Below are 13,382 nucleotides of genomic sequence, written 5' to 3'. Positions count from 1 at the left end.
TTTCTATCTCTCTATTTAACGAACCCAGTTTAATAATTTCTGAACAAATATCTTACACACACACACACACATATATATATAATAAGGATTCTATATATTATAAGGAAATAAGTAGAGTTCCATATATCTATCTATCTATCTATCTATCTATCTCTCTCTCTAACCTATATATATATATATATATATATATATATAGATAGATAGATATATGGAACTCTACTTTATTTCCTTATAATATATAGAATCCTTATTTAAGAAGCTCAATGTAATTACAGAGCAATATAGTAAATAAATGACAAAAATCTATAATCCAAAGATCATGATGTTGACCATCTTACAATTTATTCAGTTGGCATTTACAATTCTTGACATTATCTGTTTCGTAACGCATAATCAATCAAATATTATATCAATCAGTGAATTTATTTTGCCCTTAATTCACCAGAAGGAAGAATCAACAACCAATCCACCAAAAAGAAAAAGAAAATGCGTTTTGGCATAATTAAAAAATCCGAAATTTGGAAGAGAACCTGTAAATACTTTATAATATATTTATATCATTTTGAGCTTTTGAATTTCATATTATTCGGTATTTGCAGCTTCTCTTCCAATTTTCGGAATTTTTAATCACGTCCAAACGCATTTTTTAAATTCCTTTTGGTGGATTGATTGTTGCTATTTCTTCTAAAATTCCTAAAAATACAATTTATAACATTAAATAACCAATTCTTAACCCTGAAATATATTTTAAATTATTAATTTATTATAATTTTTACTAGACAATCTTCTCCCTTTCTTTTCTATTTTTAACAACTAGCCCTTTACTTTTCCATGTTTAAGCTTAACCATGTAACTTTTCATGCTCACATTTTTCTATTGAAATATGCATACATATATATATATTTGTGTGTGCGTATATATGTATGTATATATATATATACATATATATATATAAATAAAATCATTAACATACAGTACTGTTTCGCTGTTTTACAGCTCATCAGTGCAGCTAGACAAGAAACTACCTCAAGCCAGGATCGAAACCCGACCACCCAATGACAGTCAGAGCTTCTAACCGTTGCACTATACGACTGCTACTATGCAGGCAGTGAATTATCAATGTTTTGACATTGTCCAAATACCTAAGCTCAATTTGTTTACACAAAGAGCATAGCTTCATACGTTAATGGTAATTTGTATATCACTTCCCAAATGCTCAACCTAAGATAGGGAGCATTAGAGTCATGGTCATTAAATCATTTTTATACACCTACCTTCACCGAGACTGGAGACTTCGTCTGTGTGTGTTTGAGTTTATCCATAACTCGAACTGCGCGCTCGTGCACGCACACACACACACACACACACACACACACACACACACACACACACACACACACACACACACACACATATATATATTTCAGAGGAAACATAATTTAATTTAAATACCAAAGAAAACAAAAAAAAAACGGGCAGATGAAATTATTAAAATTTCCTTAAGGCCTTATCGTCTGACCCTCTAAGAGGAAACGTCAGAATGATAAATTAAAAACTAAGAATCGAATGAGGAAAGAAGGGAATTTGGTTTCAGTTGGAAGACCAGTGAGAAAAAAAAATCTCACTGTTCAGGTGGTTTTAAATCAATAAATATTTCCAACTGATGTTTCAAAATCTTTTGTCTACACAGGCTTTTTTGAAACATCAGTTGGAAATATTTATTGATTTAAAACCACCTGAACAGTGAGATTTTTTTTTCTCACTGGTCTTCCAACTGAAACCAATTTCCCTTCTTTCCTCATTCCATTTTGCTGTACCAAGAATTTACTTATATATATATATATATATATATATATATATATATATATATATATATATATATATATATATATATATATATATATATAAGCGAGATAAGACACTGATAGAATTAAGAAAAACCCAAACCTATTTGTACCCGGAGATAAAACAAAAAAAAAAACACTATAAGATGGATTACCTATAAGAAGCTTATGTACAAAGAATTGAATAAATCATATAAAAATGTTCATAAAAAGGAATTATACATTGTAAATATAAATGCCTTGAACATACTCAAACAAATGAACCTTCGCAATTTCACCGAAAACGTTACCCCGGGAACCCCAAGATTTACAATGAAGGACCATAAAGAAAATTTCCAATTAAGATTAATCTGCCCCTCAAGCTCTAATGTAGGACTAGTTAGTAAGAAAATCTTAGACAGAATTATACCGCTGATAAAAGAGAAAATAAAATCCCCCCTCTGGCAATGTTCCCAAACTGTCCTCAATTGGTTTATTCAACTCTAAGATAAAAAAAGACTTAACTTTATAACTTTTGACATATGTAATTAATACCAATCTTTATCCCCAATACTTCTTAATAAAGCCCTGAATTTTGTAAGAACAATTCCAATATAGCATATCTAGAAAGGAAACTTATCCTCCTGGCTAGGCGTTCTCTGATTGCCTTTGATGGAAAGTACTGGACCAGGAAAGATACCCCATCTAATTTTGACATTTTGATGGGTCGACCGACTCCGCACAAGTAACCGATTTGGTCTGTGTCTACTTGTTAAAGGAGCTCAGCTTAGAATTAAAAAACGTGCAGGGAGGCCTATATAGAGATGATGGCCTCTTCATCACAAAAGACAGGCCCAGACATAAAAGAAATTACATGAGTTCTTTAGAAACTATGGCCTTTCTATTAAAGTTGATCCTAATAAGAAGACATCCAACTTCTTGGACATATCCTTGAATCTAAATTCGGAAACCTACTCCCCTTACCATCAGCCTAATTTGAACCTTTTCTATGTGCATAAACAATCGAATCATCCCAGATCTATTATCAATTCTATAGTACCATCCGTCTCAAAAAGAATATCAAGCCTATCAGCCAATAAGAAAACAATTAGCCAAGGAGCAACCTTTTAAAATAATGCCTTACGCAATTCAGGATATACGGATAAGATAGAATACATAGGTAACAAACTGGAAAACAAATCCATAATCACGCATAACAGGACACAAAAGAAAAGCACTAACCCCATCTGTAACCCCTCGAACAAGCATAATCCTAATCCAGAGCTCACAAAGTCTAAGACTAAATCCAATAGCAAACAAAATAAAAAGAATAAGGCGAAAAAATACATATGGTTCAACCCACCATACAGCTACAACGAATGTTTTTAAATAATTCAACAATCCTTTCAACAACCTCATAGATACAGCACTATATTAAATAAAAATTCAATAAAAATATCTTACTCCACTCTGTCTAACATAGCACAAACGATAATAACATCAAACAACTCTAAAAAGCCCAGACCCATCCCCCGCTTATTCCACCCACACAAAATTGTAATTGCCGAAGCAAACAATCTTACCCCTTAAGAAACGACCGCATGGACAACGACGTAATCTATTCATGTACAGTCACTGAACTCCCAACCACAACAACAAGTGCAAAATCGTACTCAAAACACATAAACTACTGAACCAGCAACATTAGAGAGCTCCACTGACTCCAACTATGCCAACCCCATAAATAAGACACATGATAACACCCAAGTCACTCAGGAACCCATCCTGAAAACGAATTGAACCTAATCATCCCGTCCCGATCTACAAGTTCATCCCGAACCCATAGTAGAAACTCCGACAGCTTAAACACCATTAATGAAAATGTAAAATCCCACACGTATATCGACGCAACGGTAAATCTAATTGAGAATTTCCAACCATATAAGCTCCTTTAATAATGAAAATCCAAATAGCAATAACAACTCTGATTAAAGACGTCCAATATATGAATATTCCATACTCGCTAAAATTCATACAATCCTAAATACAAATTCTGCAACCTTTGCACTTCAGAAGCAGTTGCAATAATAACATATCTTAAAGCCACGATAAACACCAAAAAAAAAAATAGTTATTTTTTGTTACGAAGAAAATACAACGAATAATTATTGGATTATTTTTATGAAACCTAAAGAAAATTTAAATTCAAATCAAGAAAAATACATTCATTGTAAGATAAGTGTTATTAACAAATATTTATTTTTGATAACAAAAAACCGATATCAAATAATATTTTTGCTTATTTTTGCCTTTTCTTAAGAATTTATAGTTCAAATCAAAATCAAAATATTTTTATAATAAAACAATAATAGCGAATATATGTGTTCTCAAATATCGCTGACTGTTGCGATTTTATTGGCTCAGAATCAGTCCGACGAGAATCATTCTCTTGCTATAGCCCAGCACTTTCTAGAATATATATGAACTAGTTTTGGCATGTTGCCCCTGTATGTATGTATAAGCATGGATTCACGCTTGTATGAGTGTATATGTATGCACGCATGAGAGCGTGGATGTTGCATGCGATGTAGCTATATTAATATATACATATGTCTATATGTGTATGTGTGCATGTTTGAGCAAATATATGTTTGTACATGTATATATATGTATGGCTGTACATCAGTATATATATATGTGTATATATGTGTATATGTGTGTATAATTATATATATATGTGTATGTATATGTTTAATGCATCTAAAACCAAACTCCTATCCTTACATCATCAACGCTCTGATCCCCAGCTGGCATCAATTGTGATGGATGGCTCTCGTCTGGGTGAGGCCCCGTGTTTTGACAAGCTTTTGGGTTTGACCTTTACTCCTGATCTGAAATGGAACACGTACATCAAGTCTGTTGCCAAGGTCGCAGGAAAGATGGTGGGATCCTTCTACCGCTCCAGAAGATATCTCACTACTGATGCAATTCTCTATCTATATAAAAGCCAAGTACGGCCAAGGATGGAATACTGTTGCCATATCTGGGCAGGAGCTGCCAAAAACAGCCTATCATGCCTTGACAGAGTACAAAATAGACTTCGTGGTTTAGTGGGGGATGCCCTTTTCTCTACCCTGCAACCCCTCTCCCACAGAAGAGACGTTGCGAGCCTATCCTTGTTTTATCGTTATTTTCATGGCAGGTGCTCGTCTGAACTCCAATCCCTGGTCCCCCCTCGCCAAACTTTCACGAAAAACACCCGTCTAGCTGAATCCACTGTGAAAAATTTCCCCCACTCTATATCTGTGCCTAAATCAAAACGCGGATTTCATGAGCAAAGCTTCTTTCTTATAACTGCACGCCTGTGGAACTCTGTTCCGTCTGCCTGCTTCCCTCCGGACTACAACTTGGATGTCTTCAAGTCTAATGTTAACAAATTCCTAATGAACCGCCCCCCTAATTAAACACTTCATAAAATCTCCTCACTAACGTGATGTACTTGCAATGACCCTTATCCCTGAGTGGCTTCCGGGCCTTGATAAGTTGTGCATGATCTTGTCTCTATTAATTTCATTTTCTTATATATGTGGATGTATATATATATATATATACCTAGTCCCACATTTAAATCAACCATCCCTCTTGAAGAAGCCCGCATAAATCGGGCGAAACGTTGAGTATCCAGGTCATTCCACCTCCATTTTATTTCATATCGTCGGATTTAATCCAGCTCAACAATCATATATATATATATATATATATATATATATATATATATATATATATATATATATATATATATGAGCTTGTAGGTGTGCGTTTTGTGTTGAGTGTATATACATATGATTATGTTCTGTAGTGTATATATGTATGTATGCACGTGTGTGTGTGGGCGTGTATACGCGTATGTATGTATGTATATATATATATATATATATATATATATATATATATATATATTAAGTAATGTGATTTATAATTTAAAAATTTAAAAAAAATTTTAAATTTAAAAATCAAATTTTAATTAAATTAAAAATCAGTTTCATAAGAAGGAACAACAACAAAGTCAATTATCTGTACGATCGTTTCGGAAATCCGTGCTTTTTATTTGTGGTATACATGATATTATATATATATATATATATATATATATATATATATATATATATATATATATATATATAGCATGGAGATTTAACGGAGTTACACACCTTAGCCGTATATTAGTACACTCTATATCTGCATGTCTATATATATATGTACGTATGTATGTCTGTCTGTGGGTATATATGTGTTTTTATCTGCACTTGTGTTTAGGTTTGACAGGTGGATATACAAGTAATCATTATATAAATAGTTAAAATTAACCATGCTTGGGCGATCCCATACCTTGTTCCACATTTAAATCAATTCTCCCAATTATAAAAATAGCTAATTAACAACAGTATATAAAGAACTCACTCAAACATCAATTCCAACTCAACGAGCAAAAACAAACTCATCCATAGATCGCCTCTAAACAGAAATATATGTATTTTAAATAAAATTTAAACAAACTTAATTAAACCAGATCACACTACAACAACAAGCGTAATGAACTGACTTATCTCAACTAATCAAGTCGCCTTTAAATATACACTCAAAATTAAAAGAACCCAACCTTAAACTCACTTAAATAAGTAACCCTCCAAACATTCCATATTTTCAAACCATAACTCGTCTCTATCTCTACCTTATCTGCTCACCCATCCGCACAGCAAAAACAGCACACCCACCCCTTATCAAGCACACTCACATTGAAAACCACAAGAATATCCATTACCATTGAACTTAAAATCAAGAGGTCAACCCTTTTAAAGAATACTAAAATATAATTCCTCCCCCCGAAAAAATTCCATTAAGAACCTGTATGCTCGCCAAATTTTAACCCTCCCCCTTATCTCTTTACCCTCTCTACTTCATCCCACTCTCCTTTTTCCCTCATCTAAAAGGCTTCCCTCACCCACTATCAACAAGAAAGCAAACTATCTTTCTACCGGGATTTACACCAGAAGCAAGCCGTCCAACGCACCATTTTGTATATCATCTCCAGGATTATTTTGCTATTTTTCTACCTATTCTATTCATTTCGAGGTCCATTGCATACTTAACTCAATGCTCAAATTCTATTACTCACGAGGATAATTACAATGGAATGGTATATCCACCCAATATCGGATACACTTTGTCAACACCGAGAAAGCATTCGCACTACATCAACCAAAACACACTCAATACAACAACGAATAAGGCTGCCCCGTATACTTTTCGAAAAATCAATAATTTGGCTATATGGGAATTTACTTGCTCCCCTGGGCCTATTTTCTGCCTACCTGGATTTATAACCCTGAACGACATTGGACTCCTCTGATAATGGATTAACCAGGTTGTATTAACTTCTCTTTTCGTATACTTTTCCCATATGAATGTGTGTGTGTGTGTGCGTGTGTGTATTTGTGTGCGTGTCTTTGTACATTTTCCTACGCAATGAATCTGTCAATTTTCAGTCTACAGACTTGAAATTTGACGTACAGGGTACTGACATTTGGGAAATTTTTTTAATCCGTTTTCACCAAGAAATTTGGCTGTTTAGGGGTTAAAGTTCAACGATTTGACCTTTAAGAACTCTAGCAAACTCCTCAGAGGTCATAATAGGGTTTAAAGTTTAAAAAAATTACCGCTTTTTTTTTTTGCTCAACATACACCTCCAAACATCCGAGCTACGCCGGGCTGAAAAGCTTATATATATATATATATATATATATATATATATATATATATATATATATATATATATATATATATATACACGAGAGCGCGGTTCAAATTAGAGATAACCCCATAGTGAGGATAGGCGAGTAAAAATGATTTGATGACCATTGGCTGACCCTATCTAGAGTTCAGAAGAGGTTACAGAGGATTGTAAGTTATTTGGGCCATCCATCGGCACAAAAGCCTCATTTTCATCGCTAACTGCACGTCTGGATTTCATAAATGGACGACATCGATTTTTAGTGGCCAGAGAACAAAGGACGAACATTCTCCATTAATAAATTTGGTTTTTCCCTCCTCATCTTTTTCCTTCTCGCTGTCTCACCCCCTCTCTTTTACTCTCTCTTTGAAGTGAAGTAATAGTTATTAGGCCATCGTACGCTATATATATATATATATATATATATATATATATATATATATATATATATAGTCATCCACATACAGTACTGTTTCGCTGTTTCACAGCTCATCAGTGCGGCTAGACAGGCAACTACCTCAAGCCAGGATCGAAACCCGACCGTTTGTACGGCAGTCAAGGCTCCTAACCATTACGCTATTGGCGGCTGCTTGAACGAGTAGTGAGTTTTAACGATGTTTTGATATCGTCTGAAATACCTCCGCTCGATTTGTTTACACAAAGAGCGTCGCTTATATGCTAATGGTAATTCGTGTTTCACTTCTCAATATGCTCAACTCAAGGTGAGGAGCACTATAGTCATCCACATACAGTACTGTTTCGCTGTTTCACAGCTCATCAGTGCGGCTAGACAGGCAACTACCTCAAGCCAGGATCGAAACCCGACCGTTTGTACGGCAGTCAAGGCTCCTAACCATTACGCTATTGGCGGCTGCTTGAACGAGTAGTGAGTTTTAACGATGTTTTGATATCGTCTGAAATACATATATATATATATATATATATATATATATATATAATATAAAGCTGAACGTCTGTGTGTGTGTGTGTGTCTGGTCACGAATATGCTCTTATATGGTTGACTATTGTAGAAAACTGATTACATATAACGATAGAAGATGTATCGAGACACAGGAATGTGTACGTTTGAATGGTGATTCATTAAAATTGTTGGGTCTGCGTACGCGCCTGGTCCACAAAGTATAGAAATAAAAAAAAAACGTTTACAAGTGTTTTTGATATAGATGTACATAAGAATACTTTGATAAGTATGTTTTAACTTAAACAGGGATGGTATAAAAAATTGTGGGGTTTGCGTTCGCGCCTGGCCTCCATAGAATGGAAATAGGCACAAACTTTAATAAAGACTTTTCATATCTATCTGCGTAAGTATACTTTGATAATTATGTTTCAGTTTGAAGAAATATGGTATAATAAAATTATGGGGTGTTCGTTCGCGCCTGACCTCCATAAAATGGAAATACGTCGCAAAGTTTAACAAGGTTTTTTTTTTTAATATAGATCCACAGAATATTGTGATAAGTGTTTCAGTGTGAACAGGTATGGTATAATAAATCATGGGTTTTATCTATTTTATTTTTACTTTCATCATATTTTGCTTTGGTTTTGATACCTCCAAATTCAACCCAAATTTACAACCCTTCCTTTTCATAACCTATCATTCTTTCATAAATCAGAGTCCATTTTCTGTAGGCTGTTTTTGAACCCAGACAACGACGGGTACTTTTGCTAGTATATATATATATATATATATATATATATATATATATATATATATATATACACTTGTGCCCGATATTATTCATACCCCTCAGATCTTTGAGATTTCTATAAGAATATTGCTCAAACCAGAAGGTAGACAATATTAAAGGGATTTCAAACAATAAATCAAGCATAAGCATTTAATTTAAACTCAACAAATAAATAAATTATGCAAGTTTGAAACATTATACAAAGAAAAACAATAATGGCACTAGTTCAAAATTATTCATACCTCTCTTACTAATAGTCAATAGCATGTCTTTTATTCTTAATAACTGCCTGTAACCGTTTTGGATATTTATCAACAAGGTTTTTACAAGCATCAACACTGATTTTTGACCATTCTTCAATGCAGTAGTTCTCCAAATCCCTCAAATTTCTAGGTTTCCGCTTTTTAACCTCAGTTTTCAATATGTGCCAGAGGTTTTCGATAGGGTTCAGGTCGGGACTCTGGCTAGGCCATTCCAAAACATTAATTTGATTATCCTCAAACCATTTCTTGACTATTTTGGCAGTATGTTTTGGATCATTATCCTGTTGAAGGACCCAGTTTGGTCCTAAATGGAGCTTCTCCGCATCCTTTCTAATGTTTTTCTGGAGTATCTCCAAATATTGCTCCTTCTTCATGGTTCCATCTATCTTGACCAAACTACCTGGACCACTAGCCGAAAAGGAGCCCCAAAACATTAGGCTACCACCACCATGTTTCACCGTGGGTATGGTGTTCTTTGGGTTGTAAGCTTCTCCTTTCTTCCTCCAAACGTAAGCAGCATCCATATAGCCAAACAATTCAATTTTTGTTTCGTCAGTTCACAAAATACTTGAGAAAACGGACTCTGGAGAATTCACATGGGTCCTAGCAAACTTTAGACGTGCTGCAAGGTGTTTTCCGGTGTGCAATGGAGTCCTTCTTGGTCTTCTTCCTTTCAGACCATTTTCATGCAGAGTCCTTTGCAATGTTTGCCTTGATATTTTTATGCCAGAAGACTCCAGATTTTCTAAAATGTCCTTAGTAGTGGTGGTTGGATTTGCATTAACACTTACAATATTCCTGGTGGCTCGAGCAGACAGTTTCCTTTTCCTTCCTCTACCAATCAAGTTGTTTGTTGTGTGGTGGCTCTGGAATTTTTTGATTATGCTCTGTACTGTTGCTGTAGGAACCTCAAATTTCTTGGAAATTGACTTGAAACCTAAACCATCCTTATGTAAATTCACAATTTTAGTCCTAAGATCATTACTAAGCTCTTTTTTCTTCCCCATTCTAATAATTTTTATTCTTTTATTGGTTTTCAGTTGATATCATTTTAATTTCTAAAAAATGCAAAAAAAGAAATGAAATTAATCAAAGGTTGTATAAAAGCATTCAAAATAAGAATCAAACAGGAAACAAACAGTCAGAAACTCGATTAATACTGAAAAAATAAGGGGGTATGATTATTTTTGAACATTGCAGATTTTATAAATAGCTGTATATTTCTTTTATTACAAGTATCCCGAGATTTTAAAATGACGAAAATGATCAGAAGAGGTTTATTAAGAATATGTATCAATATGGACGTAAGCAATAAATTCTTACAAAGTTACACCTAATAAACTCAATTTTCAAGGGGGGGTATGAATAATATCGGGCACAAGTGTTTATATATATATATATATAATTTCTTTTTATTATAATAATTAAATACCTACAGACACTAGTGTTTCATCCTTTCGGGATTTTTCAGTGCAGGGTGTCACGATTACTACCAGTCGAACGATTCGAACCCCGCGACACGAGACATTTCTGGCTCGATTAGCGGAGTCCGTATCCATTCGGCTACCATTAACCGTGTGAAATAGCGTTGAATTTTTAAACATTTTAATTTAAATGTTCATTACGTCAGACAGACAGTGATTAAATCGTTATACGATGATCTACGCATAAGAGCTAAATTGACCGACTTTTAATTCAACTGAAAGTGCTCAACGATAAGAAACGAATTTCTTAAAGGGGATGTCATAATTATTTTTTTACTATAATAATTAAATACCTACAGACACTAGTGTTTCATCCTTTCGGGATTCTTCAGTGCAGGGTGTCACGATTACTACCAGTCGAACGATTCGAACCCCGCGACACGAGACATATATATATATATATATATATATATATATAGAGAGAGAGAGAGAGAGAGAGAGAGAGAAAGAGAAAAAGAGAGATAGAGAGAGAATAAATGACAAAACGTTATATTCCAAAATTCATGATGCTGACCATCTTGTAATTTATTCCTTTAATTCAGTTGACTTATAAAGGTAACTGCAGCTTCTCTTCCAATTTTCGTATTTTAATCATGTCAAATCACATTTCAATTCCTTTTGACGGATTGATTGTTGCTATTTCTTCTGATGAGTTAAGGGCAGAATAGATTCACTGATTGATATAATAATTGATTGATTTTGTGCTACGAAACAGATACTGTCAAGAATTGTATACATCAGCTAAATTCAAGGAATAAATTATAAGATGGTCAACATCATGTATTCTGGAATATTAAATTTTGTCATTTATTCTATATATTGCTCTGTAATCACATTGAGTTTCTAATATAACGGATTGATATAATAAGAAAATATATTTCTACAGATATATATATATATATATATATATATATATATATATATATATATATATATATATATATGATTATACCGTCTTGTCAGGCGAATGCCACTCCCTCAGACACTCAAAAGTCCATGTGCCCAAAAATGACTTTCATCGCCACAGGTCCATTTTAATAGTCTGCGGGAGTATCTATACACAGATAATGTTACAAAGTCTTAGCTTTATACGACAGCTAAGTCTCTCTCTCTCTCAGTTCAAAATGTTTAGATCCAGCAACAAGCAAGAGCAAGATAGCCAGCAACAAGTTAAACTGCAGACCAGCTTAATGCGGGTACTGGTCTCCCGCTTTATGGTTTTTTAAATCAGAGATTTGCTTCTCCTAGAAAGGTTGCCTTCACCACGGCTCACGGGAGCCCTCTCCACCCCAATACACATATTCATACACACAAACACACACGGTGCTAGTTGACCGTTGACCCCGAAAAAGGGTTCATTCGCCCTTGAAAGTTTTGTTTCTAATCCTTCAGGGAGACTAGCCGCCCTCCTCACCAAACAAGTCTGGTGGGGGAACCAGTTTAGTCGCTGGTGACCTGACCATGAGGCAGGTAGTATATATATATATATATATATATATATATATATATATATATATATATATATATATATATAGTTTTGTATATTTATATAGTTTTGACAAAATCAAGACAGGAAGGAATAGATTGATAGCAACTAATATTGTATTTCATAGCTAGTTACAATTGTTTCAAGACTAGTCGGACAAATTCAAACCTTATATCGTTTAAAATTTTCACAAGAACAACCTATGCTCAGACGTATTGAAATAAAAGCGTTTTAACAATGAACAATACAGAAATCCATTTCCCTTATAAAGAAAAATATGAGAATATATACACCTCATCTTTCCAAGGTTTTTTAACGATTTTTTTATATTTAACTATTTTCGTATTTCCATTAAAAAAAAAAACTAAAAAAGATTTCAATCAAATAATCATTCAACGTTACCACTAATTATCTATGTTCACTTAATATATTTTACTAATATTATCCACTAATTTATAAAATTAAATTTCTTTATTTTATTTTATTTATTTTTTCTAATCTGGACTAATCAACTAACTCTTCATCAATATTGTTTCGAATCTATGCTAATTATAATTTGATTTGTTTATTTACAAAAATACCGGCTGACTTATTTGGGTAATTTCAAAAAGCGGTTTTTGATTAAAATTTATTCCATAGGGAAAAAATGGTTAACTATATATATATATATATATATATATATATATATATATATATATATATATATATATATATATATATATGTGTGTGTGTGTGTGTGTGTATATATACGTACATATATATATACATATATATATAAATGTGAACAAATGATTAATAAAACATGTTAAAAGACATCTTGAAA

General features: G+C 33.4%; 1 protein-coding gene across 2 annotated transcripts in view; it reads right to left on the bottom strand.

Moving 5' to 3' along the window:
• LOC145271382 (G-protein coupled receptor dmsr-1-like) overlaps positions 1-13,382 on the bottom strand; it is a 544,349-nt gene that overhangs the window by 191,056 nt on the left and 339,911 nt on the right. The gene's annotated exons all lie outside the window — the stretch shown is intronic.

Source organism: Euprymna scolopes, chromosome 46, assembly GCF_053919585.1.
Source record: "Euprymna scolopes isolate OS-2025 chromosome 46, ASM5391958v1, whole genome shotgun sequence".
Classification (NCBI taxonomy): domain Eukaryota; kingdom Metazoa; phylum Mollusca; class Cephalopoda; order Sepiida; family Sepiolidae; genus Euprymna; species Euprymna scolopes.
Note: the sequence above shows the minus strand (reverse complement) of the source record. Positions and strands in the feature narration are given on the sequence as shown.